We start from the raw sequence: 25243 nt of genomic DNA, 5'->3' as shown, positions 1-25243 counted from the left end.
GCGCCACAGCGGGCGGGCGGCGGGAAGACGGGCACCCTGCCCGCTCCCGCCTGGCACCTGGACGACGCAGGTGCAGGGCTCTCGGAGGGAGCGTGCCCTCTGCCCCCCGGTCTCCTGGCCACTTCCCACCTCCTGGAAGGGAAGGCCTCTGGGAGGCAACCTGGCTGGTCAGGGATAAAGAAAGGGGGACTTGGGGGCCTGGGGCCCAGCCTGGGGGACGGCTCCCCTCTGGGATGGGGCACAGACATGTGCCGGTGCACTGGAGGGCCAGCAGAGGGAGGAGGCTCAGAGGGTGGCCGCCGGGACAGAAGCGAGCCCGCTGCTGACTGCCTGATGGGGCAGAGTTCATAGAAAAGGGGGCATTTCGGTTGGGCTTTGAAGGGTGTGCAGGAGTACGCCAGGAGAGATGGCGTGGGGGAGCCCAGGGAACAGCAGGGGCCACTGTGTACGGTGTGTTTGGGGAACAGCAGGAAGGCGGCAGACATGTAAGGTCGGGGCGGGGGGGTGAGACACAGAAGGGAGGGGGCCGGGCTGGGCGGGGCCACAGACCTCAGGGGCGGAGCCCTGGAGCACAGGGGACTCAGGAGACGCACGGGCCCTCCTTGGGCTGGGGCTGCGGTCTGGCTGGGTGATCGCTGACCCGTGCCTGCTCCTGACAGGGAAGGGCTTTCCAATGCCACGCTGTCCCCCGACTCCTGCGATGGGGCCTCTGGGCTGGTCCCTGACAGGCCACCCTGTCTGATCTCTAGCCCCTGGTCCTGCCTTAAGCCGGACGCTGCCCCCCCTCTCATCCTCTTCCTGGGAGCCCTGGCCCGTTCCGGTAGGAGAACCTCCCCACAGGAGGGGAAAGAACCCCGTTTGTGGGACGACCATGAAGGACAGATGCTGCCCCCTCAGTCTCCACCCAGCCCCGGTGCTGGTGCTGGGCGAGGCAGGTGTCAACGTGTCCATTTCACAGATGCACAACCTGAGGCTCGGGGAAGTGAAGGGGACCTGTCAGCCCATCAGTGTCAAACGTAGGACCACCATGGGGCCCACAGTCCCCTCCTTGGCACACACGTGAGACAGGCGCAACACGGGCCCACACCAAGACGGTGCACGCGTGTCTGCAACAGCATCACTTGCAGCCTGCAGACATGCGTGTCTGCCGATGGATGAAGGATAATCACACCCAGTCCGTCCATCCAGGGGACTGCGGTGCGGCAATGAAGAGAGGCAGAGCTCCAACACCGGCTGCCACGTGGATGGACCCTGAGAACGTGATGCTGCTCGAGAGACACCAGCCACGGGAACCACGGGTTGTGTGGCGCCGTTTCTATGAAATGTCCGGGACCGGCACATCCACGCGGACTGAAAGCGGAGGAGCGGCTGGCAGGGGTTGGGGGAGGGGAGTGAGAGCGAAGAGGTGTGGGGTTTCTTTCGGAGCAATGCAAATGTTCTCAAGCTTTGTGACGGTTGCACGTGTCTGTGAATTATTGCAATACCCCTGAGTTGCACACTTCAAGTGGGTGAACGGCGTGCTACGTGAATTCCCATACTTCACTCAGGTTGCTGAACATGAACATGAAGCCAAGCCGTGTGGAACCTGAGGTGTGTGAGCTCAGGACTGGAGGGGACGGACGGAGCAGGGGGAGTCCCTTCGGCCGGAGGGCGGGGCCTGAGCAGCCAGGGCCACCAGGCCTGCCGCCGTCCCCTCTGTCACACATAGGGCCTGGACGCCAGCACAGCCAGGCCACTCAGGTCCTGGCGGCTGCACCTGGGGCAGGTACGTCCTCAAACGCCCTCCTTTGCACCAAGGCTTTGCTTCCAAGGTCCCAGGTCCCAGACGCCTTTCCTGACGTCACAGAACTGCCCCGCCCCTCTCGGCCCGAGTCCCGTACAGACTCGGGGCAGAGTTCTGCCCGCTGGGGCGCGGCCCCGGGCCCCAGGTGGCTGCCAGCCCAGGGCGCCACGGCCAGGCCGGCTCGGACATCAGGAGAGGAACGTTCGTCTGCTGAGTCCTACTACGCGCCAGGCGCGTGAGAGGCGCTCCGCACCCATGTCCTCATTGGCCGTCTTTCCTCTGGTCTCGGCTGCCCAAATCTAGGCCACCCTCTCGAGGTGCTTTCACGGCGCGTGTAAGCACGCCCATGGCCTCAGACGTCCCCTTGCAGCCGGAGTGGAGCGTGTGTCACGGGCTGTCCCCGATGTAGGGACGTCCCTCCTGCTCAGAGGCCATCTCCTCGAATCCTCCCTGACGTGGCCCAGTTCTCGGTGTCGCTGAATAAACGGATTCACAGTGAAGGACCGGGGTGAATGTGACGTGGGTCCCAAGAGCGTTTATAGCGTGAATGGGGACGGGAAGGTGCCGGGCACCTGTCATCAAATGGCCGCCCGACTCCAGGCCCCTCCTCCCACAGGGACCCTGCCCTCGAGAGCCAGCAGCCAGGGGACACTAGGAGGGGAGGTGTCAGTCTGAAACCCACCGCCTGAGACTCAACAAAGGAGGGCTGGGAAGTTCCCAGCCAGGCATGGGAGGCGGGAGAGCCCGGGGCTGGGGGCCGGGGGGGAGGAGGGGACCGCATCTTGGCCCCGATTTCCTTAAGGTGGGGAGCTGGCCCCGAGTTTCTTAGTGTCCCCACCGCCTCTAGTCTCTGAGGAAGACACCTGCAAAAGGACAAGCTCCTGCCTCGCACCCGAGGTCCCCGCTGTGGTCTCCCACCTCTGTGCACCAGGTTCATGTTAGCTGTGCCCCGGGGCCCCCCGCAGTGCTCACCAGAGCCAAGGGCAGTGAGGCAGCCCGCAGGTCGCTCGATGCCAGCGATTTCCAGGTTGTCATTCCCCACCAGGACCTCTACTGTGATGGGGACCCATGATCACACTGGATTTCTGCACACACTCCCATCCCCATCTGCCCTGCAGAGACTCGATGTCCCCGAAGAGAACACAATCTCCCCACCTTCCCCAGGCGACCCTGGCATGGAGGAGGAGTCTGAAGGTGACAACCGGATCTTTCCGTGCGGAGCTGGGACTGTCACAGGCCTGGTGCTGTGCTCCACAGTTCCACGCACGGCCCAGGTCTCGAGAGCCGTTTTGCAACATGAAGTTCCCACCCCTCCGCACGAAGCAGCACCGGGGACGTCTCGGGGTGAAACGCAAGGCCGCCTCCCAGTGAGTGTGGTCAAGTTCAGGGCATAGCTGGGCCCTCACGGGCTGAGTGAAACCCGTTCTTGGTGACCCAGCGCAGGGCAGTGAGGGGGAGGTCCGCCCCCCAACACTCCCCATCCCCTTTATTATAAGAGGTGGCAAATCGTGGGTTTAAACAGACCACCCTGGTGGACAGCAGCCCCTGGCCTGTGGCCACCGGGGCGTCTGGTGACCGCAGGGGCTTCGCCGCCGTCCTTGGACCGAGCTGCCCGGAGCATGCATGGCCAGCTCCCCGCATGCGCCTCTGACGAGGGCCCTGCTGCTTCCTCTCTGGGGGTGGCCGAGCCTCCTCGTCTGTCGGCGCCAAGAGAGCCGCAACGCCTGTCTCCGGCCTGGCGCTTAGTAGGAGCTCAACAGAGTCTTCAGTAACGTGCGCAGCAGTGTCAGCTCTGACCTGCTCAACACTCAGGCTCAGCAACGAAGACCCCTGCCCGGCGAGGTCCAAACGCTGACCTGGAGAAAGCCACGGGAGGCCCAGAGAACCTGGAATCCTCAGCTTGCAAAGCCTCGGTCAGTTCCTGCCCACCAGGGGGGTCCCCCGGGACCCCACGCCAGCTCAGCTGCGGTGTCTGAAACCAGCCCCTCTTCCCGGCTCCTGCCTCTGGGGTGTTCAGGCCTCTGCAGGTCCCCCAACTCCAGCCCTCCGTCCGTCCCTTCAGCTGCAAACACATCAGACTGGACGTCATAAGCCCAAATCGGGGGGCTCCCCGGCTGACCAGTTGGCCTTGGGGCCTTGGACAAGCAACCCCTGTGACTGGGCTCAGCTTCCTCATAGGCTTAGAGACGCGTCCAGACTCCACGGTCCCTCGAGTCCCTCCAAGTCCACCCGGTGCTTCCGGGATCCCCTTAGGATCGACTTCCAGAAACACACCTGAGTCTGGTGCCCTCGCAGCCTCCACTCCACCCCCTGCCCCCACCACCTGGCCCAGCGAATGCAGCTGCACCCTCCGGCAACCTGAAAGCCTTGGGCAAAGCACAACAAGGGACCAGAGCTGCGACCAGGAATGAAACCAGAGGCGCAGCTTCCGCCACCGGGACGGAAGCAAGGACGGCTCCCAGAGCCACCTGAGCCAGCCCGGGAGTGGGTGCCCGGAGGCTCTTGGGAGGAAGAAGGGGACCCCCAAGGGCCTGGGTCCATCATGAGGGGGAGGGGAGGGCCTGAGCACAAAAAAAGAGGGCGGGTCCGCCCTGTACCCCGAGTCGCACTGGAGACACCAGGAGGGGGGCGAGAGGGACCGTTAACAAGCTTCCGCAGGTGACGGGGCCACAGGCGGTGGGGACGGAAAGTGTGTGTCAGCCGCTGCTGTGGTCCGCGGGCCCCAGTCGTCAGCTCTCTTCCTCCCCGGGAGCCTGCGACCTCGCTGAACCTCCCTGGAAACAACGGCAGGAAGTGCCCCTCCCTGTGTGAGCTGGGGCGGCAGGAAGGAAGTGACCGCCGCGGAGCCGGGCCAGGACCCTGCCCGGCAGCTCTCCCACGGGACCCCACGGAGGCAGACTCAAGACCATCCCCTGCCCTGCACCCACCCCACCCCCAGCTCTGCAAGGAAGGGCTCAGTTCCTTTGGAGTAAGAAACTCCTGAAATAAACGCTGCTCCTCCAGCCCTTCCCTCCCTGCAGGGGTGGTATTCTCAGCGCGGGGACTGGGGGCTGCCTCTCCCCACTACCTCGATGAGTATTGCCACCGAGGGTCCCTCCAGGCCACACAGGTGCCCAGGAGCAGCTGAGGGCGCAGATGGGGCGACCCTGCTCTTCCCACTGGGGCCTGCTGTCTTCCAGGGCCGGGCAGAGGCCAGGACCGGGAGGCAGAGAGGGGGCCGTGTGGAGATAGCGGGGCCACCCCAGGGCACAGGCTTCTGTCTGTCTGTTACACTCCAGGCTGCGTCCCCAGCACCCAGAACCCTGCTGGGAAGACACCAAGGAGCCAGTACATGGTCGCTGGACGCACGGACAGGTGCAGCTGAGGACCCCCGAGGAGACACACTGCAAGACCCCCCTGCCCCTCCACCTCCATCCCCACGGGAATGGGGATGCAGCTGTGCTCTGCAGGCAGCAGGAGGCCCTTTCAGAGCCACGGGGTCGATGTCAGGGCTCAGGCCAGGGGCAGAGCGAGAAGTGCCCGCGGCCGGGTGGTCACAGGTAGCGCAGGTGACCTCGGGCAGGCTGCGCGTCAGCGCCGACTTCCCCTGCCAGCCCCCCGCCGCCACCCCCGCCGCCCCGGCAGCCGAGACACCACCGTGGAGACACGTTAGACCAAAACGAAAAAGTGCAACACAGCACACCCCCTGCCGAGCACGGGGGGCCTTTCCACACCAACTGAAAGAGGGATTGCAGAGGAACGCCTGCCTTTGGCGCCCACGGGACGGGAACCGCGGCACTGAGAGGGGCGCTGGGCGGCCAGAGTCCGGAAGGGACTCCCGGGAGACTGACCGCCAGGAAGGCTGGGCTGGCCGTCCTGCCGCATCCAGGAAACCAGGCCGTGTGCTTCCGGGTGTGGGCCCCAAGCCCAGTGCTTAACAGCTGTGTGACCTTGAGTCAGACAGTGGGCATCTCTGAGCCCTGGCTTCCTCCCGCGGTGTGGGGCCAGCATGGCCCCCACACGGGAGCCTGTGCACTCACAGCCCACAGCCGGGCCAGACGGCACAGAACCTGGGGCGCCGGCGCCCCCCACCCCTGCCTCCTCACCGGGTCAGGTCAGTTTCCCGGGATGCATCCAACCTTTGCGCCCCAAAGCTCAACCCAGCCAATCAGCACGCGGGAAGAAGGTCGTGTCGGAGTTCGGGAAAGAAAGAGGCAACGTCACTGTCCGTGTCCTGCCCACCAAAGGCCGTGGCGTGACAAAGGGGACAGGGTGAGGCCTGTGCCTGACCCTTGAATGTAGGACCGGGAGGACGCGAGGCCTGAAAGGGCCCAGGGTTCCAGCTCTTCACTGGGACAGAAGCTGGTGGGGCAAAGCCGGGGGGGGAGCAAAAGGGCACCAAGGGTTGACCCCAGGTCCTGAGGCCGCCCACGACTCTGCAAGGACCTCGGTCACATCCTCTGCAGCTTCTCGTCTGGGAGACAGTTATGAAAATACGTGTGTGACTGTTTCCGTGTCATAGGCCATGGCGCATCATGCTGGGTCACAGCTGGCCCCTACCCACTGCTGGAGGTCGGGAAGCCCCCAACTCCGGTCCTGTCCTGTTGGCCGGGGATGCGGGGAGCCAGGCCGAGCCCGGGGAGCAGGGAGAAGGGAGGCATCAGGCGCTCTGCCCGGAAGACAGCGACCAGGTGTGGCCGCATCTGGAATCCGCCATTACCCAGGCAGAACGTCCGTCCCTCCTACTTAGAGAAGAGCAGTGGATATCGGCAGGAGGCAGGAACGACGAATACGATCTTCCCCGAGCCCATCAGGTGAAGTCAGGTGTTTACGAAGGAAGCAAATGGCGGCAGAGCCCCTGAACCCCCAACGCCAAAGCCGGAGACGGTCCTTACCTGGAGTTCTGTGGGAGAAGGTTCCCCCGCTGTCCTACCGCGGGACGGCTCGGCTGGCTAGGCCCACAGGAGGGCGTTGGGGACCAGGACACAGGTGCCAGCATCCTGCAGGGAGAAGCCAGTGGGGGAGGAGGTGAGACACCTGGGAAAGCCGGGCCTCAGCCCGAGCAGCGCCAGAGACTGGGCATCCAGGTGCGACCAGAGAACGGGATGGGGACACCGGCCACAGGGGTGTTCGTGGGACCAAGGATGCGTTTTGTGGCAACGGAAGCTCGCAGCGTTTCCTAGGGCCCCCACGCCCTGGGGGGAGGTGGCTCAGGGAGACACCTGTGACCCGCACGGGCAGCTGTCTCATCTCAGAAGCCCAGCTCAGAGCCCTGGGCCTCAGACCAGAGGCTTTTACCCATCAACCCCTGGGCACCGTGGGACCTCATGCTGCACCAGCCAGGCAGGTGGCAGAGCAAGAGAAGCAAAGGACTGACTCTCCGGCCTCCCTGCGGGTTCCCTGCAGACGGGCAGCGTGTGACCAGAGACCCGCCTGTTGCCAGGTAGCTGGGGGCCGAGCGGAGCACGCACAACAAACGCAAAAGGAAGAGAACCGATCTGCAGGGAGTCCCGGGTACAGCCAGTCTCCATGGCTGTAAAAAACTCCCAGGTGCCGATAAAGCCACCGCTTTAAAAATTCTTAAATTTTTTAGAATAAACTATTGTCTTTGCAGTTAGAGTCCATGCTGAAAGATGTTATGGTCCGCCTGACCCAGGGCTCCCACGGAGTCGCCCACAGCCCACGCCCGCAGCCGGGCACCCGGTCCTGCACGTCGGGGCACCTGGGAGCCCTAGACCTGCGCCCAGGAAGCCGGCAGCAGCCAGGCCTTCTAGGGGCCGTGCCCGGAGGGCAGCCCCCTGTGGGCCACAAACCCAGAAACCGGCTCCCAGCTCCAGAACCGCCCTCCTGTTCGGGCTGAGGCCGGAACAGGGGCTCGGGGACACCAGCCTCTGTCTGCCAGGCAGAAGAGGAGGAGCGTCTCGAGGGCGGCGGACAGCAAAGTGGTAAACTGCCACCTGAGGACAGGCAGCGAGAGGAGTTCAGGGAGAACCTAACTGGGGAGGCCCCGCGGTGGGGGGTGTGCAGCGCCGGAGCCTGGCTTTCACGCGCCCACCACCCGGCGCAGTCCCACGCTCCCGGGAAGTCTCGGCTAACTCGGCGAACTCCCCGCTGGGATGGGCTGCAGGGTCCAGCCATGTCCACCCTGCACCTGCCCCTCCCCCGCAAATAGTTCCTACCCATGCTGGACCCCAAACAAACAAGATGTCCCGCCGTCCCAGGTTCCAGTCCCCCGCTGGGCATGCCGGGTCCCCCAGCTTCTCTTCCTACACCCCAGCAAAACCCACGGCTCTGCACCGGGCACACGCCCTGCCCCTGCAAGGCAACTGGGCCACAATCCCTGCAACCACTCTGTGGGGTCCCTGTAGGTCTCCCTGTGTTAGAGGTTATGGGTCTCCATGGCAACAGACCAGTCCCAGGCAGCAGGGCAGGTAAGGGGGCGGCGCATCGCAGGCGGGCCAGCTGCCCCTCCCTGGACGAGGAGGGCAATGGTCACTCAGAACGAGACCAGCAGGGTCCCCGCACAGAGGCACACGGAGGGGGGGGGCATCACGGATCACGCAGGAGAGCATTTGAAGTGCAGAAGGTGAATGTGGAGTCAGCTCCAGGAGGGAGGCTGCTCCGGGGGCGTGGGAGGGGGCGAAACAGCGGGAAGAAGGTAGGAAGCCGCTGCCAGGTGACTCAGGGCTCCTCCAGGGACCCCGCACAAGGGCAGGGGGGATGGGGTGAGAAGCCGATCGGCCCGCTCCCCTGAGGGGAAGTGAGAAATGCAAACCGAGCAGTTCCGTGCCGCACACACATGCCACGCACACCCATGGGGTGGGGTCGTGGGGTGGGGTCCTGGAACCGGCCACGAAAAACACACGCGCTTTGTCGTTTCCCAGAAACAAAAGAAAATGTTTTATTCCTTTACGCCCCCACCCCCACCCCCCGACCAGTGTCACGGAGGCGCAATTGTAACGGGTAGTGATGGGTTACAGTGTACGCTGTGAGGATTCGACGCACGCAGACCCTGACTGGGACCAGATCCCTCCGGCCCCATTTCGCACACCGGCCACCACCCGTGTTTACCTGCTGTGGGGGGAGGGGTGCCGAGACAGGTCTTACTCTCAGCAAGTCTCACTCCTGCAACGCAGCCTGACCCACGAGTCACCGCGCCATGAGAGAGACCCCCTCTGAGGTTTTAGACCTCGATCCGCCACGGGCGGCTCCCACACATCACCAAGGAAACACACCCCGGGGGACAGGAATTCCGAGCCGCTTCCCCGAAATCGTCTCTGATCCCTGACCTCGTTTCGGGCAGTGGACATGAGCTGTCACTCACGTGAGGCTTTCTCTCTACACAATTTCTACGGATCGGTGCCCCTCGTGCCGATCGCACCCGGCGAGGTAAATGTCAGACACACACCCGGTGAGCACTGTTTCGACCGGGTGCCCGTGCACTGACCGGCCCGGATGTCCGCGTGCCGGGAGCCAGCCCTGGTTGAACACGTGAGTTCCTAACGAGCGGGCAGTGTGACCAGGGTTGAACACTTGTTTCCATTCTCCGTTGGCCTAGAGACCGGAAGGCCAGGCCGGGGGAGAAGACTGGGCAGAGGGCGGTGCCAGGGGCAGCGGCAGCAGAGCAAACTGTCCTGGCGGCGGACAGCAGGGCCGGCCTGCAGCTCCGCCCGCAGGGCACGGCACCCAATTTTTTTGTTTTATTGAGATATGATTCACGTGTCCTAAAATTCACCGGTGTGAAGTGTCCAGCTCAGAGTCATGTGTACGATCACGAACGTTTCCGTCGCCCCAGAAAACACCCCTCTCCTCCCATTAGTGCCCTTCCTCCCTCACTCCCCCTGGGCCCAGCCCCCCACAGACACCATCTGCTCTCGGTCTCCGCGGATGTGCCTGCCCCGGACGTTTCTTACACACGGAGTCACACGTGGGGCCTCCGTGGCCGGCGTCTCTCACGCAGCATCTGGTTCTCGAGGGTCGTCCCTGTTGTGGCAGGTGCCAGCGCTCGGTCCCTTTTCAAGGTTGAGTCACACTCCCCTGGGAGGAGGGACCAGGTTCGCTCCCGGGTTCATCTGCCGCCAGGGACTGCGCTGCCTCCACCCGTCGGCCTCTGTACACACGGACGTACTAGTTTTTGTGTTCATGTATGTTTCCGGTTCTTTGAGGTATGTATGTAGGAGTCCCTAATTTTCTGATAACTTAAGTGATACCTCAGTATTTTTGAGTCTCTCCTGTCCCAGCTCCTCTCCGTGGTGACAGTCTGCACGCACACGCCCTGCTATGTTCTACAGACAGCCTGCTGGGAGGCCGAGGCCAGCACAGCCCTGTGATGCTCAGGAAAGAGCACGGCGGGGCCCAGCCCGAGTCCCGTCGCTGCCATCTGTGCCCCTGGGAAGGGAAGCCCCTTAGCAGAGCGGAGGTGTCACGACTGAGTGGCCAGAAGGAGGGGCCTGCTGGTGGACAGGTGCTGACGTCCGGCTCTGCCGCCGCTCGGCCCCATGGCCTCGACGGCCTGGCCTGTCTGCGAGGCCGGCTTCACAGAAGGGCCGCGAGGAGCCCGTGGGCCGGTGGGAGAAAGGGCCCAGGGCCAGGCCTGGCACACGGGAAGCACTCCATGTCTGCTGCCGAGTCAGCCCTCGGACGTGACCCTCAGTCTCCCTGTCTGGAAAATGGACGTAGGCACCTCCTGCGCAGTTACAGTGGAGCACACAAGACCGTTGGGTGATGCCCGGCAGGCCACCGTTTCCGAGCAGCGAGGAGGAAGGAGACCGGCTGCACTGCATCCCCACAGAGGCCCCGCCTCCCCGCTCAGCCTCCCGCAGCCCAGAGTTCTCCGCACCTGCCGCCCACCAGCATCCCAGGCCCCGCGGCTGTGGGAGGATGGCTGGATTTCTTACTGCTAGTCCCTTCCCTGCCACCCCCGCCCCCCCCCCGCCTTCCGGAGCCTTTCCCTCTGCTTTCTCCACACCCCACTCTGGAGCCCAGTGTCCCTCTGGGAAGCCCTTCGGAGGTGGCGGCAGGAAAGCCCCGGAGATGTTGCAGTGGAAGGATGCATTAGCGAGGCCATTAGGAAGCTGTTGGGAGCTAGCCTTCTCCCAGAGCCCGAAGATGCAAACCCCAGCCCAGGCAGGCAGCACCGGGGACAGGAACAGAGCCAGGGACCCCCGAGCGCGCGCGAGTCCACGGGGGAAGACGCCCGGCACGCACTCGCGCACGCCGAACAAGGAGGAGAAATTCTTAGCCGGCAGCAGTTGGTAGCATTATGTAAAATCCCAAGCCCACAAAAATATCACTGGGATGATAAAAAGTTAAATTTAGCTGAGTACAGAGTGACTAATACTATGAGGGAGAGGCCCCCCGCCCCTGCCCTGTTGCCTGGAGCTCCTACAGCTGGCTGTCAGGAACTTCTGACGAGCCGGGCCGGCGCGCACAGAATAACAGGTTATGTAACGAGAGGCGCAGCCGTCGCTGCGTCCTGCTCGAGGGCGGGGCGCGTGGGGTCTGGCTGGAGCTTCGCCAACGGGACTGGCCTCTGAGAGCCGGGCCGTGGGAACCTGGGTGTCCCAGGGGCCTGGAGGGTGGAGCCAGGCCTCAGAGGGGTGCGTGCGAGGGAGGGGGTCCACCCCGTCTCGGCTGCATGGGCCTTTTCCCCAGAGTGGTTGTGAGAGGCGCTTTCTTTGGTGACCCTGGACGAGGCCAGCGCTCGTCCGGCCCCTGTGACCGGCCATCACCAGCAGAACAAGGTGGAGGTAAGGACCAGGTGCCAGGAAGCAGGGATCCAGGTGTCAGCATGCTGGGACAGGTGTTCACAGCAGGAAACCTCAGGACAGCCCTTGTGCCCTCTGAGGGGTGATGGGCAACCAGGATGTGGTCCCGCCGTGCGAGGGACTAGTATGCAGCCCCCCAAAAGGAGGGAACTTCTGTCACGTGGGTGACCCTGGAGGGCATTAGACTAAGTGAAAGGAGCCAGACACAAAAGAACAGATACTGGCCCTGGCTGGTGTGGCTCAGTGGACTGAACACTGGCCTGGGAACCAAAACATCACAGGTTCGATTCCTAGTCAGGGCACATGCCTGGGTAGCGTGCCAGGTCCCCGGTAGGGGGCGTGCAAGAAACAACAGATCAGTGTTTCTCTCCCTCTCTTTCTCCCTCCCTTCCCCTCTGTCTAAAAACAAATAAATAAAATCTTTAAAAAAAAAAAAAGAACAGATACTGTAGGATTCCACTTATATGAGGGACCACAGCGGTCAAATTCATAGAGACAGGCCCTGGCTGGGCAGCCCAACCGATGCTCAGTTGGTCAGCGCGTCATCCCGATACACCAAGGTTGCCGGTTCGATTCCTGGTGAGGGTACCTACAGGAATCACCCAGCGAATGCATAAATAAGTGGAACAGCAAATCAGTCTTTCTCTTTCTCTTCCTTCCTCTGTCTCTAAAATCCAATTCTTAGAAAGTCTTGCAGGATCGATCTTACTCGGTCCCTTTCAAGAACAACTTCGCAGAGACAGAGAGGGGAGTGGTGGGTGCCGGGGGCCGGGTGACCGGGTGCCGCTCGGGGTTTCTCGGGGATGGAGCCCCCGCGCGGGAAGATGGACATTCTGGGCGGCAGCGGCAGCTATACAAGCACATGCGTGTGTCACTGCCGCTGAGCTGCACGCTTAAAAACGGTCACGGCGGCCCATTTCACGTTACATGTGTTTTCCTACAATCAAACCGGTAAACTGTGAGAAGGAGGAAAGGGTGGGGCAGTCTGGGTGCGTCTGCGGCTCCTCTTCGGGGCGTGGCCGCCAGGTGAGAAGCCCCACGACCTGGGGTCACGGGCTGTGAGAGGCCGTGCGGAGCGGTTACCTGGAGGGGACGGACGTCCCAGCCAGGAGCCCCGGACGACACGGCCAAGCAGCAGCCCCGATGTGCCGGGCACGGGAGTGGGGACCTCCTGGGGATGCGTCTGCCACCCCCAGCGGAGCGGCGAGGTGTCCCCACCGGGCCCCGCCCACCGTGCCCCGCCCACCAGGCCATAGCAGGAGCGAAAGAAGGAAACAGCTGTGTTTTACGCCACTGAGTTTGCAGGACTTTGCTGGGCAAGAGAGAACTGGACCCGGGGGCCAGGCTCGTGGGGGGGTTTTGTGGTGTGTGACCCTCAGGCGGGTTGGTCAGGGGCCTCTCACAGGCTCACGTGTGAGTCACCGAGAGCAGGCGGGCCCGGTGGGACTGAGGAAGAGTCCCCACCCGCCGCCCAGCGGGGGAAACGCCGCCGACCGGCCCTGCGCTGAGCTCCGGGCGGCCGCTGGCAGGCTGGGGATCTCCCCGAGGACCCGGTGGGGTGGCCAGGCTACTAGCTGACGGACTTGGTCCACTCTCCACCGTCCTGCCCACAGCAGGGTGTGAGCACCACGGACACAGCTGCCAATGGCGTTCTCTGTGGGCAAGGAAATGGTCCCAGGCGTGGGCGTTGACCCCAGGGCCCCAGCTGGCTGACTCTGGGTCCGCTCTCCTCTCTGGGCCTCAGTTTCCCCTTCTGTATGAGGAGGAGGTTGATGTGCAGTCCTGTCGTCGCGGCAGAAGAGAATCTAAAACTCAGAGCGGCGAGCGTCCCGATGCTTGCACGTGGGTTACGAGGGGCAGACACAGTCTCCGGGACCCTCGCCTCCGTCCCTCTGCAGCCCTGAGCTCGCCTCCACGTCCGCTCGGTCCCATGACACTGCCCGGGGGCAGTCTGGCTTGGTCCCAGTCTCTCTTCCTGGACCCCTCGCCAGCCCCTGGGTTCGAGGAGGGGCTGTGTGACCCGTTCTCTGAACAGAGGGATGAACGCCCCTTCTGGGTCTGGGCCCTAAGATGCCCCACGTGGTCCTCCATGGCCCAGAGCCAGTGAAGGACCCTGCAGGAGCCCCTGGGGCTGGCAGACCCAGATTCACGGCACAGAGGCCACTTCCAGAACATCCAACTCGCCTGTGACAAGAATGACAAGAAGTGTATTGCCACGGGCCACTGAGATGAGAGGACTGTGTGTTACGGCCACTGGAATTCCCTGTCCTGACACTGAGCTATTACTCTGTGTCGGCTGCGGGAAGGGTACACCCTGGCCCCACCACCTAGGTGATAACCCACGCAGACGGGCGAGAGGCCAGTTCCGCACCTGCAGTCACCGGGCAGGAGCTTCTTCACATTCTTCATGCTACCTGCATCCAAAAACCTTCGACACAGCTTCATACCCCCCCCCCCCAGAAATAGAAGAGAGAAAAACCACAAAGGAAGAAGGAAACCCGTGCCGATGCTCTTGAGATCAATCTATAAGCAAGTGAGTAAAAACGCACAAGACACAACAACCACAGAGAAACGTAACGGTGTGCTTCCCGGTAGGCAAAGTAAAAAGAGAAATAGGCCACAGAGCTCTGACCAACGGTGAAAGCCACCGCACTGGTTCCTGATGAGGAACACAACTGTCCTTGCCCAGCGCTCCCAGGAACACTCCCCAGGGTCACCGTGTAAGGGAGGCGACAGGTGGGCAGCAGGCCAGTCCCACCCTGACCGCTGTCCCCTCCCCCACGCAGAACCAGCTTCACAGCCCTGCCTGCGCCCTGCCTGGCTCTCGCCAGTGAGCGGGATCCTCAGAGTCACTCTTCAGCCGCCGTCACGTCACCACAGCGGCACCGTGATAATGACAGGAAATATTTACTCGCCACACCACTGACGGGTTGTTTAGACCATCTGGCTACTGGATGCGGGAGGAGTGTCAACCACGTGGCCGGTCCACACGCAGCACTGACGGCGGCCGGCTCGGGGATGCAGGTGGCCCTCCACCCTGTCTTCAGTCACGCTCTCCATCGTGGGGGACCCGCGGGGCCCCTTGGCTGGCCGGGAGCAGAGGTCCGAGATGGGTGCCTGTGCTCGGCCTGGCTGGGCATCAACAGCGACTAAAACCCGACTGGCCGATATCAAGGATCTCGTTCAGCAAGGCTGCTCGGGGCTGCGGCCACCTGGCGGTTTTGCCAGTGACCTCGTGGGGTCGCTGGGAGCGCTCGGAGGCAAAGTCAGCACAGTTCACGTGTGTTTGAGGCCGTGTCTGCCTGGGGTGTGTCACCCCCAGGAGGAGGCAGGCATGGCCCCCGAAAGATGGGCCATGACGGCCTCCCCTGGCCTAAGGGACAGTGTCCTCTACTTTTGGTCAGTGGCTCTGCAGAGTCCGGCACCAGGCTGAACGTGGGGATTTTCTTCTGAGTTCACGTTAGATTTTTCCCTTTGCCTTCTTCTTTTTTTTTTTTTAAATTGGGGTGTTAGGTAAGTTGCTTTATTATTATTTTCTTAATTTTAGTTAAAAGCAAAAAATTCCTGCTGGGAGCCTGGTGGAAGGCAGCGGTTTTCTGAACGGGACGCCCAGGGTTGTGTCCCCCGCGGGGCAGCTGCGGCAGCTGCGGCAGCTCGGCGGTCGCGGCAGCTCGGCGGTCGCGGCGGTCGCGGCGCCCTGAGAACTCGGTCGGCCCGGCCGCCTCTGCGAGGGCAGTGAGTCAGACAGAAACTCTCCGCGGTGTCTGCTTGGCTTGACGCCGTGACGCAGGCCTCCGGCCGGGCGCACCTGTCAGGCGGGGGGCTGGGCTTTCACTGCCTGTGAACCACGGCTGGAAGGTCTCTTCACAACTAACGCCCTGTGACATGCACACCGCCCCGGCAGAATGCCCGGTGCCCGGGTGGCACAGGGACCGGGGACCAGGGCTGGCCGGCCACCTGGCCTCCTGACATTGCTGTGTTGGCTGCAACGTGGCAAGGCCACGTGGCCTGAAGCCGCTTCGCGCCCTCAGTCATGAGCTGGCTGGGACGCCCTGGCCCAAGTTGAGGGTCTTCCTGCGGCCTTGGGACCAGGGTCTTTCCTGGGACTCATGCTTCCCTCTCTGCGAGTGGGGTGAGGCCCACAGACCCTCCAGTGTTCTGTGGTCAGGATTCTGTGAGGTTCTGAAGAAGTCAGAACCCACGCCAGACACCGCCAGAGGCTGCAGACAGCTGGTGTGCGAGCAGGGATGGGGGCCCGGCTCCGGACCACGCTGCAAGTATGGGATGACCACCGGGCCCCTCAGGGAGGCCCAGGTGACACCCCTGCGAAGCTCTCTTCTGCAGGCAGAGCCCCCAAGCCCAGCAGGCGGAGCCGTCCACTCAGGCCCCCCGCAGATCCCTGCTGTCCCACCCGCTTCTAGACGGGCCAGGCAAAGGCTGTTTTTGCAGAAGTCTCCTGAGTCACGAGGGACACCGGCAAATGGGGCCTGGGTCACGGCTCATTTCACTCACGCCAGGCTCGGAAAACAGCCAGCGGGCGGCCAGGGGCGGGATTCTCCTGTCCACACAGAGACTAGAGCCGGCCAGGGTGTGTCCCCCCGGCCGGGGCGTGGGTTGGTCCCCAGGCCTCCGGGGGCAGATCCGGGATCTGCCCAGCAGCCCCCGCAGGCCCAGCCCAGGCTCCTTCTTGGGGACGACTCGCCAGCCCTCAGTGTCTCCCAGACCCAGGGCCAGGCTCAGTACCAGCCCCCCTGCCGGGCCCTCAAAGGTTCAAGGTGAACGAGAAGCCCACGGTTGGGTGGACAAGCTGTTCAAAAGCCTCCCTGGCTCTTTTTTTTAAATTCTCGGACCTTTCTCACTTCTCAGTGTTCTTTTGCTCCTGAGCGGGTAACTGAAGTGAGCCTCGGTCTTTCTGTGTGTGTGTAAACAGGCAGCACAGAGGTCAGCCCCTCGACTGCGTTTAAGCCCGAAGTTCCTCGGCCTGAGGCCCATTCACGCTGCACGCCCATCGCCACCCTCCGTCCCCAGGGCTCTTCCACCTCCCCAAACGGAGACTCTGTCTCCGAGCGAGAGGCACTCGCTCCCCATCCATCCCTCCACCCGCCCGGGGAACATCTGTGAGTGACGACTCCTTAAAAATAATGTCCTTACTTGACAAACTTGTCTCGGCAATTTTACAAGGTCGGGGGGAATTTTAAAGCCGGTGGGGCTTCTCGGATCCTTGGTGATGGACAAGCTGGCCCAGGAAGGACGAGCAAGGCAGCCCCCCAACACCCTGCCCCCACAAGGAAGGAACCTTCCAGGCTACCACCTGCCCCCAGGAGTCTAGCTGCCCCTGCCCCCAACGCTGTTCTTACCCCAGCGGTGCCAGGAACCCTGCTAGAGGTGCCCTTTGTGGTAGAAAGAGCCCTCACACAGTTGTCTCCTGGTTTTCATTTGACTTAAAAGCTCTTCCCTGCCTGGGGTTTTGAGGTTAAAAACCGCCGCCTCTCACTCCTGTCCTAAGTGGGAGTGCAAATCGGCCCTACCTCGATGGAGAGCCATTTAGCAACAGCTGGTGAAATCAAAGGACGCCCTTGACCGAGCCCTTCTCCCTCTGGAAATTACCCTGCAGGTAGGAGCGCATATTTCCACGGGCACCTGTGTGCGCCACGATGTTCTCCACGGCACCGTCTGCTCCCAGTTTTGTGCTATCAAACTCCAAAGCGCCAGTTTTGCAAAGGGAGACAGTTTAATAAAAGGCCGGGGCTTGCGGCAGCCCAATGCCAAGGCCATCATCCCCAAAGGGGACCTGGGCCATCTCAAGGGGCCACCTGAGGCTCACCTCCAGGATTTACGGACTGCTGAGTCCAATAAGCAGGTGCACAAGGCAGGCAGCTACCAGCAGGGTTTGGTTTTTTTTTTTTAAGTGATACATATTCATGTGTGCCAAGAATCTCAAGAAAGAAATACACCAACACAGAAACCAGCCACTGTGGGTGTAGGGAGGAGCCTGTAGGCAACCGTGCAAAGGGCTATCTGTGCACCTGCACCTGCCCGGCCTTGCCTCTCAGTGCCGGGCAGGTGCAACGGATGGAAACAATGTTTTCTGTGTCAACGTGGATACTTTGTGGCAGTGGTCTGCTCCACAGACCGAGGGAGGAAGGCATCTCATTGATCCGTACAGCCTTGCCCATATCCCTGGGGTGGTACCACCTGCCACTTTTTGGGTGCTGTGCAATTTCTTCTTAAGTAAATGAAAGAATGAGCGAGTGAATGACTCAGGGGAATGGACAGTGAGGAAAAGCATTCATGTGAAAAGAATTCATGTTCTCTGAAGCGGAGGAAACTGAGAGGCCAGGGAAGGAAGAGGCTGAGTGGAGGCGGAACCGGGCTGACCGCTGAGATGTGGGAGGAGGCACGTCCAACAATATTTGAGGAAGAGCCCTGACTGCTGTAGCTCAGGGGGTTGAGCTCCAGCCTGCAGACCAAAGAGTAACATTCAAGGAGGGTGCTCACTATGGACGGGGCGGTTCAGTTGGGGGGAAACGTTTAACTGAACGAGAGTTTTTAAAATTTAAATTCTAATAACAATTTTAGGTTTCTAAAAACACAACATTTATATGTTTGTTCTGAAACAGCAGAATGCAAAGAAAATACTAGGTGGTCCAAACAATTCTGAAATATAGTTTTTCTAAGACCCATGTTATAGTTTACCTTTTAATTCTGTGAACTAACTATCTATTCCCAAAGAATTAGAAAGATAAAAAAAACCTCACCACTCTCCAGGGACCAGTGTGTGCCTGGAGCAGGAACTGCAGCGGGCTGGCCCCCGGGTCTTGCCCCCAGGACCCCCAGACCAGCAGGCAGGCAGCCCTGACCACTCAGCAGGGGTCCCACCAGGACAGCAACCGTCACAAAGCCCAAGGATGTCAGTCCTCGGAAAAGTATACGGGCCGCCTTGGGCAGTCACACCGACAACTGCGGTTAAAATAAGACAAAAAATAACAACAATACTACAGTAGCAAAGCCACACTGAGGACAGAAAAGGAGCAGAAATAAAGAGGGAAGGGAATCACCGGAGACCGTGGCCTCAGCATGAGGGACGTCTGAGAGACACGCCCCCGCCGCCCCTCCCAAGGCCTCCGAGGACGGCCGGACAGCAGGGGACATGCGGACTCGGTCCGCACCTGGTAGCCCCAGCCTCGCGTGAATGAGTCGTGACCCCTGAAGGACTGAATGCTTCCTGGCGCCCACTGCTTGCTGACCGAGAGGCAAGAAGCACCTTCGGGAAAGACTGGGGCATTTGGGGGGAAACAGTGAGGAGCTCCCCCAACCTGGACGCAGCTGGCACTGCCCTGGGACAGGGACAGGGAGGTGGCCGTGGGCTGGTTCCCAGCAGGAGTTCACGGCTCACTTCCAATACCCAGTCCTTCTCACCGGCACCCTGTTGCCACGCAACACGGTGGCCTCGGTGGCCAGAGTGGGGACCTGGGACAAACCCCAGGTGCAGAGAACACGCTGGGCCCGTCTCTCAGGTCGCACCCGTCACCCAGGACCCGAGTTTGGTTTTCAGTGACGGCCTCTTGGCCTTTGCGATAACCGCTGCGGGGTCGGGGGGATGTGGCCAAGGCCCTCTCGGGGGTTCCTCAGACGGACCTGCGAGGCGGTGGCGTCCTCGGTCCCAGGGTGGGACATTCTGGCTGACGGGGAGGGAGGGACGCAGGCTACACCCGACAGCCAGAAGGCTGCCACCAGACACAGCACCCAGGTCTCCGGACTCCGGGTCGCACCACCGCAAAGAGACGCTAACGAGAGGCTCAGCCCCGAGAAACAGCCGGCCCAACCCCGGGGGCGTCTGGGGTGACGTGCGGACGTCACACCGCCGTCCCCACTCTGCCTGGGACGCGGCGCCGCCTGAGCCTGCTGGGTGTCACTCTTCTTTCCGACCAGAAAACAAGGCCACTGGCGTGTGGACCCCCAGGCAGACGGGGGTGAGGAGGGCCCCCTCCCACCCCAATGGCCAGCCGGTCACCTGGAAACAGGGGAGAGCTTGGCCGCTGCGCTGTCTGCGGAATTACTTCTCGTTCCTGTTCGGCGCATCGACCTGGAGAGTCCAACGCGAGCGCTGCTTCCCCGTCCAGCCATCCACGCTCGCCCTCCTTCCCACCAGCTCTGCCCTGAGTCCACCCGGCCTGTCTCCTAACAAGCGAGGGTGGAACTGCCCTGCAGCCGGCATTAGAGGGACCACCTCTTCCAGCCATGTCTTCTGGACGCTGGTGGCCCCGGGACCCCTTCACGTGCCATCCCCGCAGCCCTCTGGGCGCCCCCAACACACTGCTGGGCTGCCTCGCTAGGAAAACGGGATTCAGCCGCTGCTGGTTGGAGATGCTCTTTATCACTGAGGCGGAATCCGAGCCTGCCCCTCTTTCTCTCTGTTCCTAAGAGTCATGGATGTTGGACTTTATCAAACGCTTCTCTGGCATCTGTTGAAAGAGCCTAAGCCTTTCCCCCTCGTAGCGGATCTCTGAGAATTTAATCCTCTGCTTATGTTTTCGAGGCCGGTCCACACCCGGAGTCGTGAGCCCTGTTGCCGGGGGAGCAGAGACAGACACACGGACCAAAGAGCTTCTGTCCGGACAGGGCGAGGGCGGGCACACAGAGCGAACCGCACCCGCGCTCGGCCGCCGTGGGAAGGCAGAGGCAGGGGTGGCGGGGATGTGTGTACAGTGACTGACGAGGGTGGCTGGCCACCGCCAGAAGCTGGGACAGAACAGTCCCCCTCAGAGCCCGAGGGAGGAGCCCACCGGGCCCACACCCTGAATCTGGGCTCCTGGCCTCCTGGCCCGTGAGCGAACAAGACACGGCCCTGGGAAACCAGTACAGGCAGCTGCCCACCCTGGGCAGGTAGCTCAGGTGGCTAGAGCACTGTCCGAGGCAGCAGGGCTGCGGGTTCGACCCTCAGGGCACATACCAGAATCAACCGAGGAATGCACGGGTGGGTGGGACAAGGTGATGCTCCTCTCTCTCTCTAAAAGTTAATAAATAAATGTGGTTTTTTTTTTAAAGTGGAGAGAGCTCTGTGAGGTGGAGGAGCAGTTTGGCAATCGCATCACTGCCACCCCTCCCCACACCGTCCCCACTTCCAGGACACTTGGGGAGCCTGGGACCTCTCTCTGGTGGGGACCTTGGGTCCCAGCACCTCCAGAGACAGGTTAAGTCTCAGCGCCTCACAGGCCCCTGGAGACACCAGGCGCCATGCGGGGCACCTTCACACACACACACACACACACACACACACCCTTTGAACCTCGGGACCCAGGGAGCAAACAGGAGCTCCGACAGCAAACAGGTGCCGGTGCTGCCTGCGTGGGCCTTGGCCCCGCCACACGCCGCGTCCTCTCGCAAACCCGGGCGCAGCACCTGCCGCAGCGGAGCTCTCTCCCACGCGCCTCGCAGCTGCGGACGCCGGGGAGCCCAGGCAGTTGGCACCTGCTCTTTGAAAGGGTGTTTATCTTTCTAGTCGCTGACAGCAAGCAAGCACGCACCTTAAAAGGGCAGGCCCGATGGCAGGTGCACAGGGCTCTGCTGAGACAGATGTCACTCGCTCGCTGCCACCCCCAGCGTTAACGGTCAGGAACTCCCTCCCCAAAAGAGCAACAGGACCGGGGGGCCTGCGTGGCCCCAGGCAGGCCCGCAGGTGCGGCACCTCTTCCAAAGCCTGGGGGGCAGCCAGGTGCTCTGGGAACGCAGAGGCCACACCCAGGGGCCCCAGACCCACTGGTTCCAAGACAAGCTTGAGGGTTGGCTGTTTGGGTTTTCTTTTTACTGTTTTGAACATTTTTAAGTGGTATTAAGAATATTCACAGTGGCCCTGGTTAGTGAGGCTCAGTGGATTGAGGGCCAGCCTATGACCCAAAGGGTAGCCGGTTCCATTCCCAGTCAGGGCACCTGCCTGGGTTGCGGGCCAGGTCCCCAGTGGGGGGGGCCTGCAAGAGGCAACCACACATGGATGTTTCTCTCCCTTTCTCCCTCCCCTGCCCTCTCTTTTAAAAAAAAGGAAAATTTACAATGTTACGCCACTATTTCCAGAACATTTTCATCCCCCCAGTAGAAGCTCTGCGCCCCGCCCCAGCCCCCCGCCCCCGAAAGTGCCATCCTGCTCCTGTCCCCATGGGTTTGCCTGTTTTGGGTCCCTCCCTCGTCTGAGTGGCATCATCCGAGACTGTCCCTTGGGGTCTGGCTTCCTTCACTCAGCACGTTTCCGAGGTTCTCCCACGCTGCAGCATGTGCCGGAGTCTCCTCCCTTTTCGTGGCTGCGTCATATTCCACTACACAGAGAGGCCACGTGCCGCTCGCCCATTCATCGCCCATTCATGGCGACTCCGTCTTTCACCCATTCACATCCCCACCATCGATGCGCAGGGGCTGCCATTTCTCCACACACTCGCCAAGAGCTGTCATTTTCCTTTGGGGGGGGGAGCTGAGAGTGATTTCAGAGGGAGGGAGGGAGGAGACAAGTGCCACAGGCGATGGCTCGACCCTGGCGTCCGTCCCCCCGGGTGCCCGTTCTGTACGGCAGGCGCCGTGGAGGGAAGGCTGGCCGCCGCAGACCCCGGGGGTTCAGCTCGATCCCGGCTCCGGGGCTACGGCCGAGCCCCCTGGACAAACACCGTAACCCCTCTGAGCCTGGGCCACCTCCCCCACGGAAACGGAGCTCCCGTGCCCCGTCCTGCAGGGGGGGCGGGGCGGTGAACCCCCACAGGCAGGGGCAGAGAGTGTGTTTCCATAAACTCCTGGGACAGGAAACCTCCTTCTCCAACTTCACACGCAGAAGCCGAAACGCAGCTGGGCGAAGGAGGGGCAACCGTGGGCTGGAATGACCACCGGCTCGTGGACCCCACCGTGGACTCGGAGGCCGCCCAGATCAGCGGACACCACAGTCGGAGACGCAGGCAGGGCAGGAGGTACCATCCCGAACTTGTTGGGTGAGGGAAGGAAGGGAGGCCAGGGAGGTGCAGCCACCGCCCCGACGGGAAGCCCCGGCCGCCTGGGAACCACTCCCAGGAAAGAAGCAGGACCCCCTCCCCTCGCCCGCAGAAAGGCTCGGAGCCTGGCAGCCCCCGGGCTGGTATCTCCATAGTGACGGAATCACAGAGGCTGAGCGGCTAAAAATAAAACCCCTGCCTCCTGAAACCCCGTCTGTTCCACTCCAGCTGCTCGGGGCTCCGAGAGGCTCGGTGGCCCCAACAGCAAAGGAAGGCCCTTGCGCCAGGAGAAAGGTGGCAACGTACCCGGGACACCGGTAACGCCCGTGAACCGCCATCTGCGCTCCCCCGGAGACTTGGCGGAGACTGTCTCCAGAGGGGGCCTGGGCACACGGTGACCTGGGGGTGAGTGCCTGCCAGCCAGCCTAGGGCGCCGGGGCCGCAGGCACGGACAGTACTGCCCGGGGGAGGTCCCCCACGAGGCTCCGAGTCAGCCTTGAAAATGGGGAGTGTCCCTGCTCCAGGTGAGCCCGGGGACAAGTTCCCACACTCAGAAAAGTTTTACATCACACTCAGATTCTCAAGTGGGCTCCCAGAAGCCTCGTGAGCGCCCACACGGGTCCCTGGCTGGGGAAACTGTCTAAAACCACAGGGTCTCCTGCAGCTCCGGAGCCAGGTGGCCATGACTTGAAGCCACGGGGCCACAGGGATCTGGGGGAAGTCACTCCCTGCCTCTGGGCCTCAGTTTTCTCATCTGTAAAATGGGCTTGATGCAGGGGGAGGGGGAGGAAGGGCCCTAAGAGCTAGTCACTCAGCTGCCCGGTGCATCCTGGTTTGTTGGGGGGTAGCCTGTGCCCACGGAAGGCCACCGCTGCCACAGGCCCACTGCGTGCCCACTGAGCGCACCCCGAGTGAGCCAGCACTTTACCCGTGCGGGACGCCCCTCACTCCCCGTCTGCAGGACCCTCCGCACACCTGCCCTCGGCCTCGGCACACCTTCTGAGTAATCCAGTGGGGACCATGACTTACGTTCCCAGTACGACTCAGGGACTACATTACGGCTCATTTTAAACGGCCTCAAAATTCACACAGGGCCCTGGCCGGCGTGGTTCAGTGGATACAGCACAGGCCTGCTGTATCCACTGAATACAGCAGGCCTGTATTCAGGCCTGAGGGTCAGTGGTTCAATTCCCAGTCAGGGCATGTGCCTGGGTTGCGGGCCAGGTCCCCAGTTGGGGGTGTGCAAGAGGCAACCACAGATGGATGTTTCCCTCCCTGTCTTTCTCCCTACCCACCCCTCTCTAAAAACAAATAAATAAAATCTTTTTTAAAAATTTGGCACATGAAGCACAATGCGTGAACTCGAGGCCTGTCCCCCCGCCCTGAGTTACTAGTTAAGCCCCTCCCTCGGTGGCAGGGAGACCTCCAGCAGCCTTCTCAGCGCGAGGCCACACCCTCAGAACCCATTTCCTAAGTCAGCTCTCAGAGTTGCTACACATCCCGAGGTAATTAGCCTAATGAAGCAAGTGTGACTCCTCGAATTACAGGCTGACTTCCTGCTCGGACTCAGCAGGCGGGAGGCTGCCGCTCCCCCCCCCCCCCCCCCCGCCCGATCTCCCGCAGCACCAAGGGTGCCACCCCCACCCTACTACTACGGGCTGGGAGTCAGCAAGTGCTCGCCGGCCACAGGGGGGCTGGGGGGAGTGCACAGGACACACAGCTGCCCCCTCCTCCTAGAACTGGCTCTGAACCCTGAGAGAGAGGGAACCTTCTGGCAAGTGGAAGTCACAGGGGAGTGAGCCCCAGACCGGTGGAGGCCAGGCACCCCTGATGCTCACCCCTCACCCCTGGGAGGGATGGAGACTCAGGCCGTCCCTGAGCCAGAGGCAGCGGTTCCGCTGTGTGGAGTGGGGGGGCCCACAGTTGCCACAGCCTCTGCGCCTCCCCCCCGCGCCCCCCCCCAGTGCCCCAGGGAGGGAGCAGCACTGCCCGCACTGGGCAGACTCGGAAAGGAAGCACAGAGGGCGCAGAGCCACAGCCCCCTCCGACAGTCGGTCGCCTCACGTGCTGGGCCCCGGGCCCTCTCAGCCCACTTGTCTTCCGTTGTCCCCTGGTCTGGAAGCAACCCCTGGCCGGCCTGGAGACAACCCCAACGCCCACCGGCAGGTGGTGGGTAAACAGGTGTGTAACAAACGACACACACCGTGTGTGACGGACTGTGGGCTGCTATCCAGTGAGGACGAAGTGGAGGCCGAGTGAGACAGGCAGGTGCTGCGCGACTCCTCTTGGCGGAGGGACCCAGAGGGTCCGAGGTGGACTGGCAGGCGCCGGGGGCGGTTGTGTTTAACGGGGACGGAGCCGTGGTGCAGGTGATGAGCAAGTTCCGGAGCGAGAGGATGGTGGTGTGACAGCCGCCCGACAGCCGCCGGACCGACCGCGTGGCTGAAGACGGTCAGTGTCACACCGCGTGGGGCCGTGCGCGTGTTTGGCCACACAGGCAGCAGTAAGGTGCCGCCACTGGTGCACCTGGGGAACAGCCCAGCAAGTGCAGGGAGCCAGACGCCGAGGCCCCGTGTTCCAGACGTGTGGACCGCCCACTGCGGCCCGTCCACAGAGGCGGGGAGACCCCACAGACTGCTGGCCGCCGGGGGCTCGTGGGCGTGGGGTCCGTTCGGGGAGAGGAGAACGTTCTGGAATTAGACTGGAATTCACAGCATTGTGAATGTGCCCAATGACACTGAATTCTA

The 25243-nt window shown here is 62.3% G+C and overlaps 1 protein-coding gene across 8 annotated transcripts in view; it reads right to left on the bottom strand.

The window, feature by feature from the left end:
- PITPNM2 (phosphatidylinositol transfer protein membrane associated 2) overlaps positions 1-25243 on the bottom strand; it is a 106281-nt gene that overhangs the window by 71712 nt on the left and 9326 nt on the right. For 6 of the 8 annotated variants that reach the window (XM_053669803.1, XM_053669802.1, XM_053669810.1 and 3 more), the window contains exon 2: positions 6658-6762. The exons of 1 other annotated variant lie outside the window; for it this stretch is intronic. The gene's annotated coding sequence lies outside the window, so the exon portion shown is untranslated. Of the gene's footprint in view, positions 1-6657; positions 6783-25243 lie in introns of those variants that run through there. One more of the 8 variants, XM_053669804.1, reaches the window with a different exon arrangement.

The sequence above is a fragment of the Artibeus jamaicensis genome, unplaced genomic scaffold (assembly GCF_021234435.1).
Source record: "Artibeus jamaicensis isolate MK-2021 breed Jamaican fruit bat unplaced genomic scaffold, CSHL_Jam_final contig_525, whole genome shotgun sequence".
NCBI classification, from domain to species: domain Eukaryota; kingdom Metazoa; phylum Chordata; class Mammalia; order Chiroptera; family Phyllostomidae; genus Artibeus; species Artibeus jamaicensis.
Note: the sequence above shows the minus strand (reverse complement) of the source record. Positions and strands in the feature narration are given on the sequence as shown.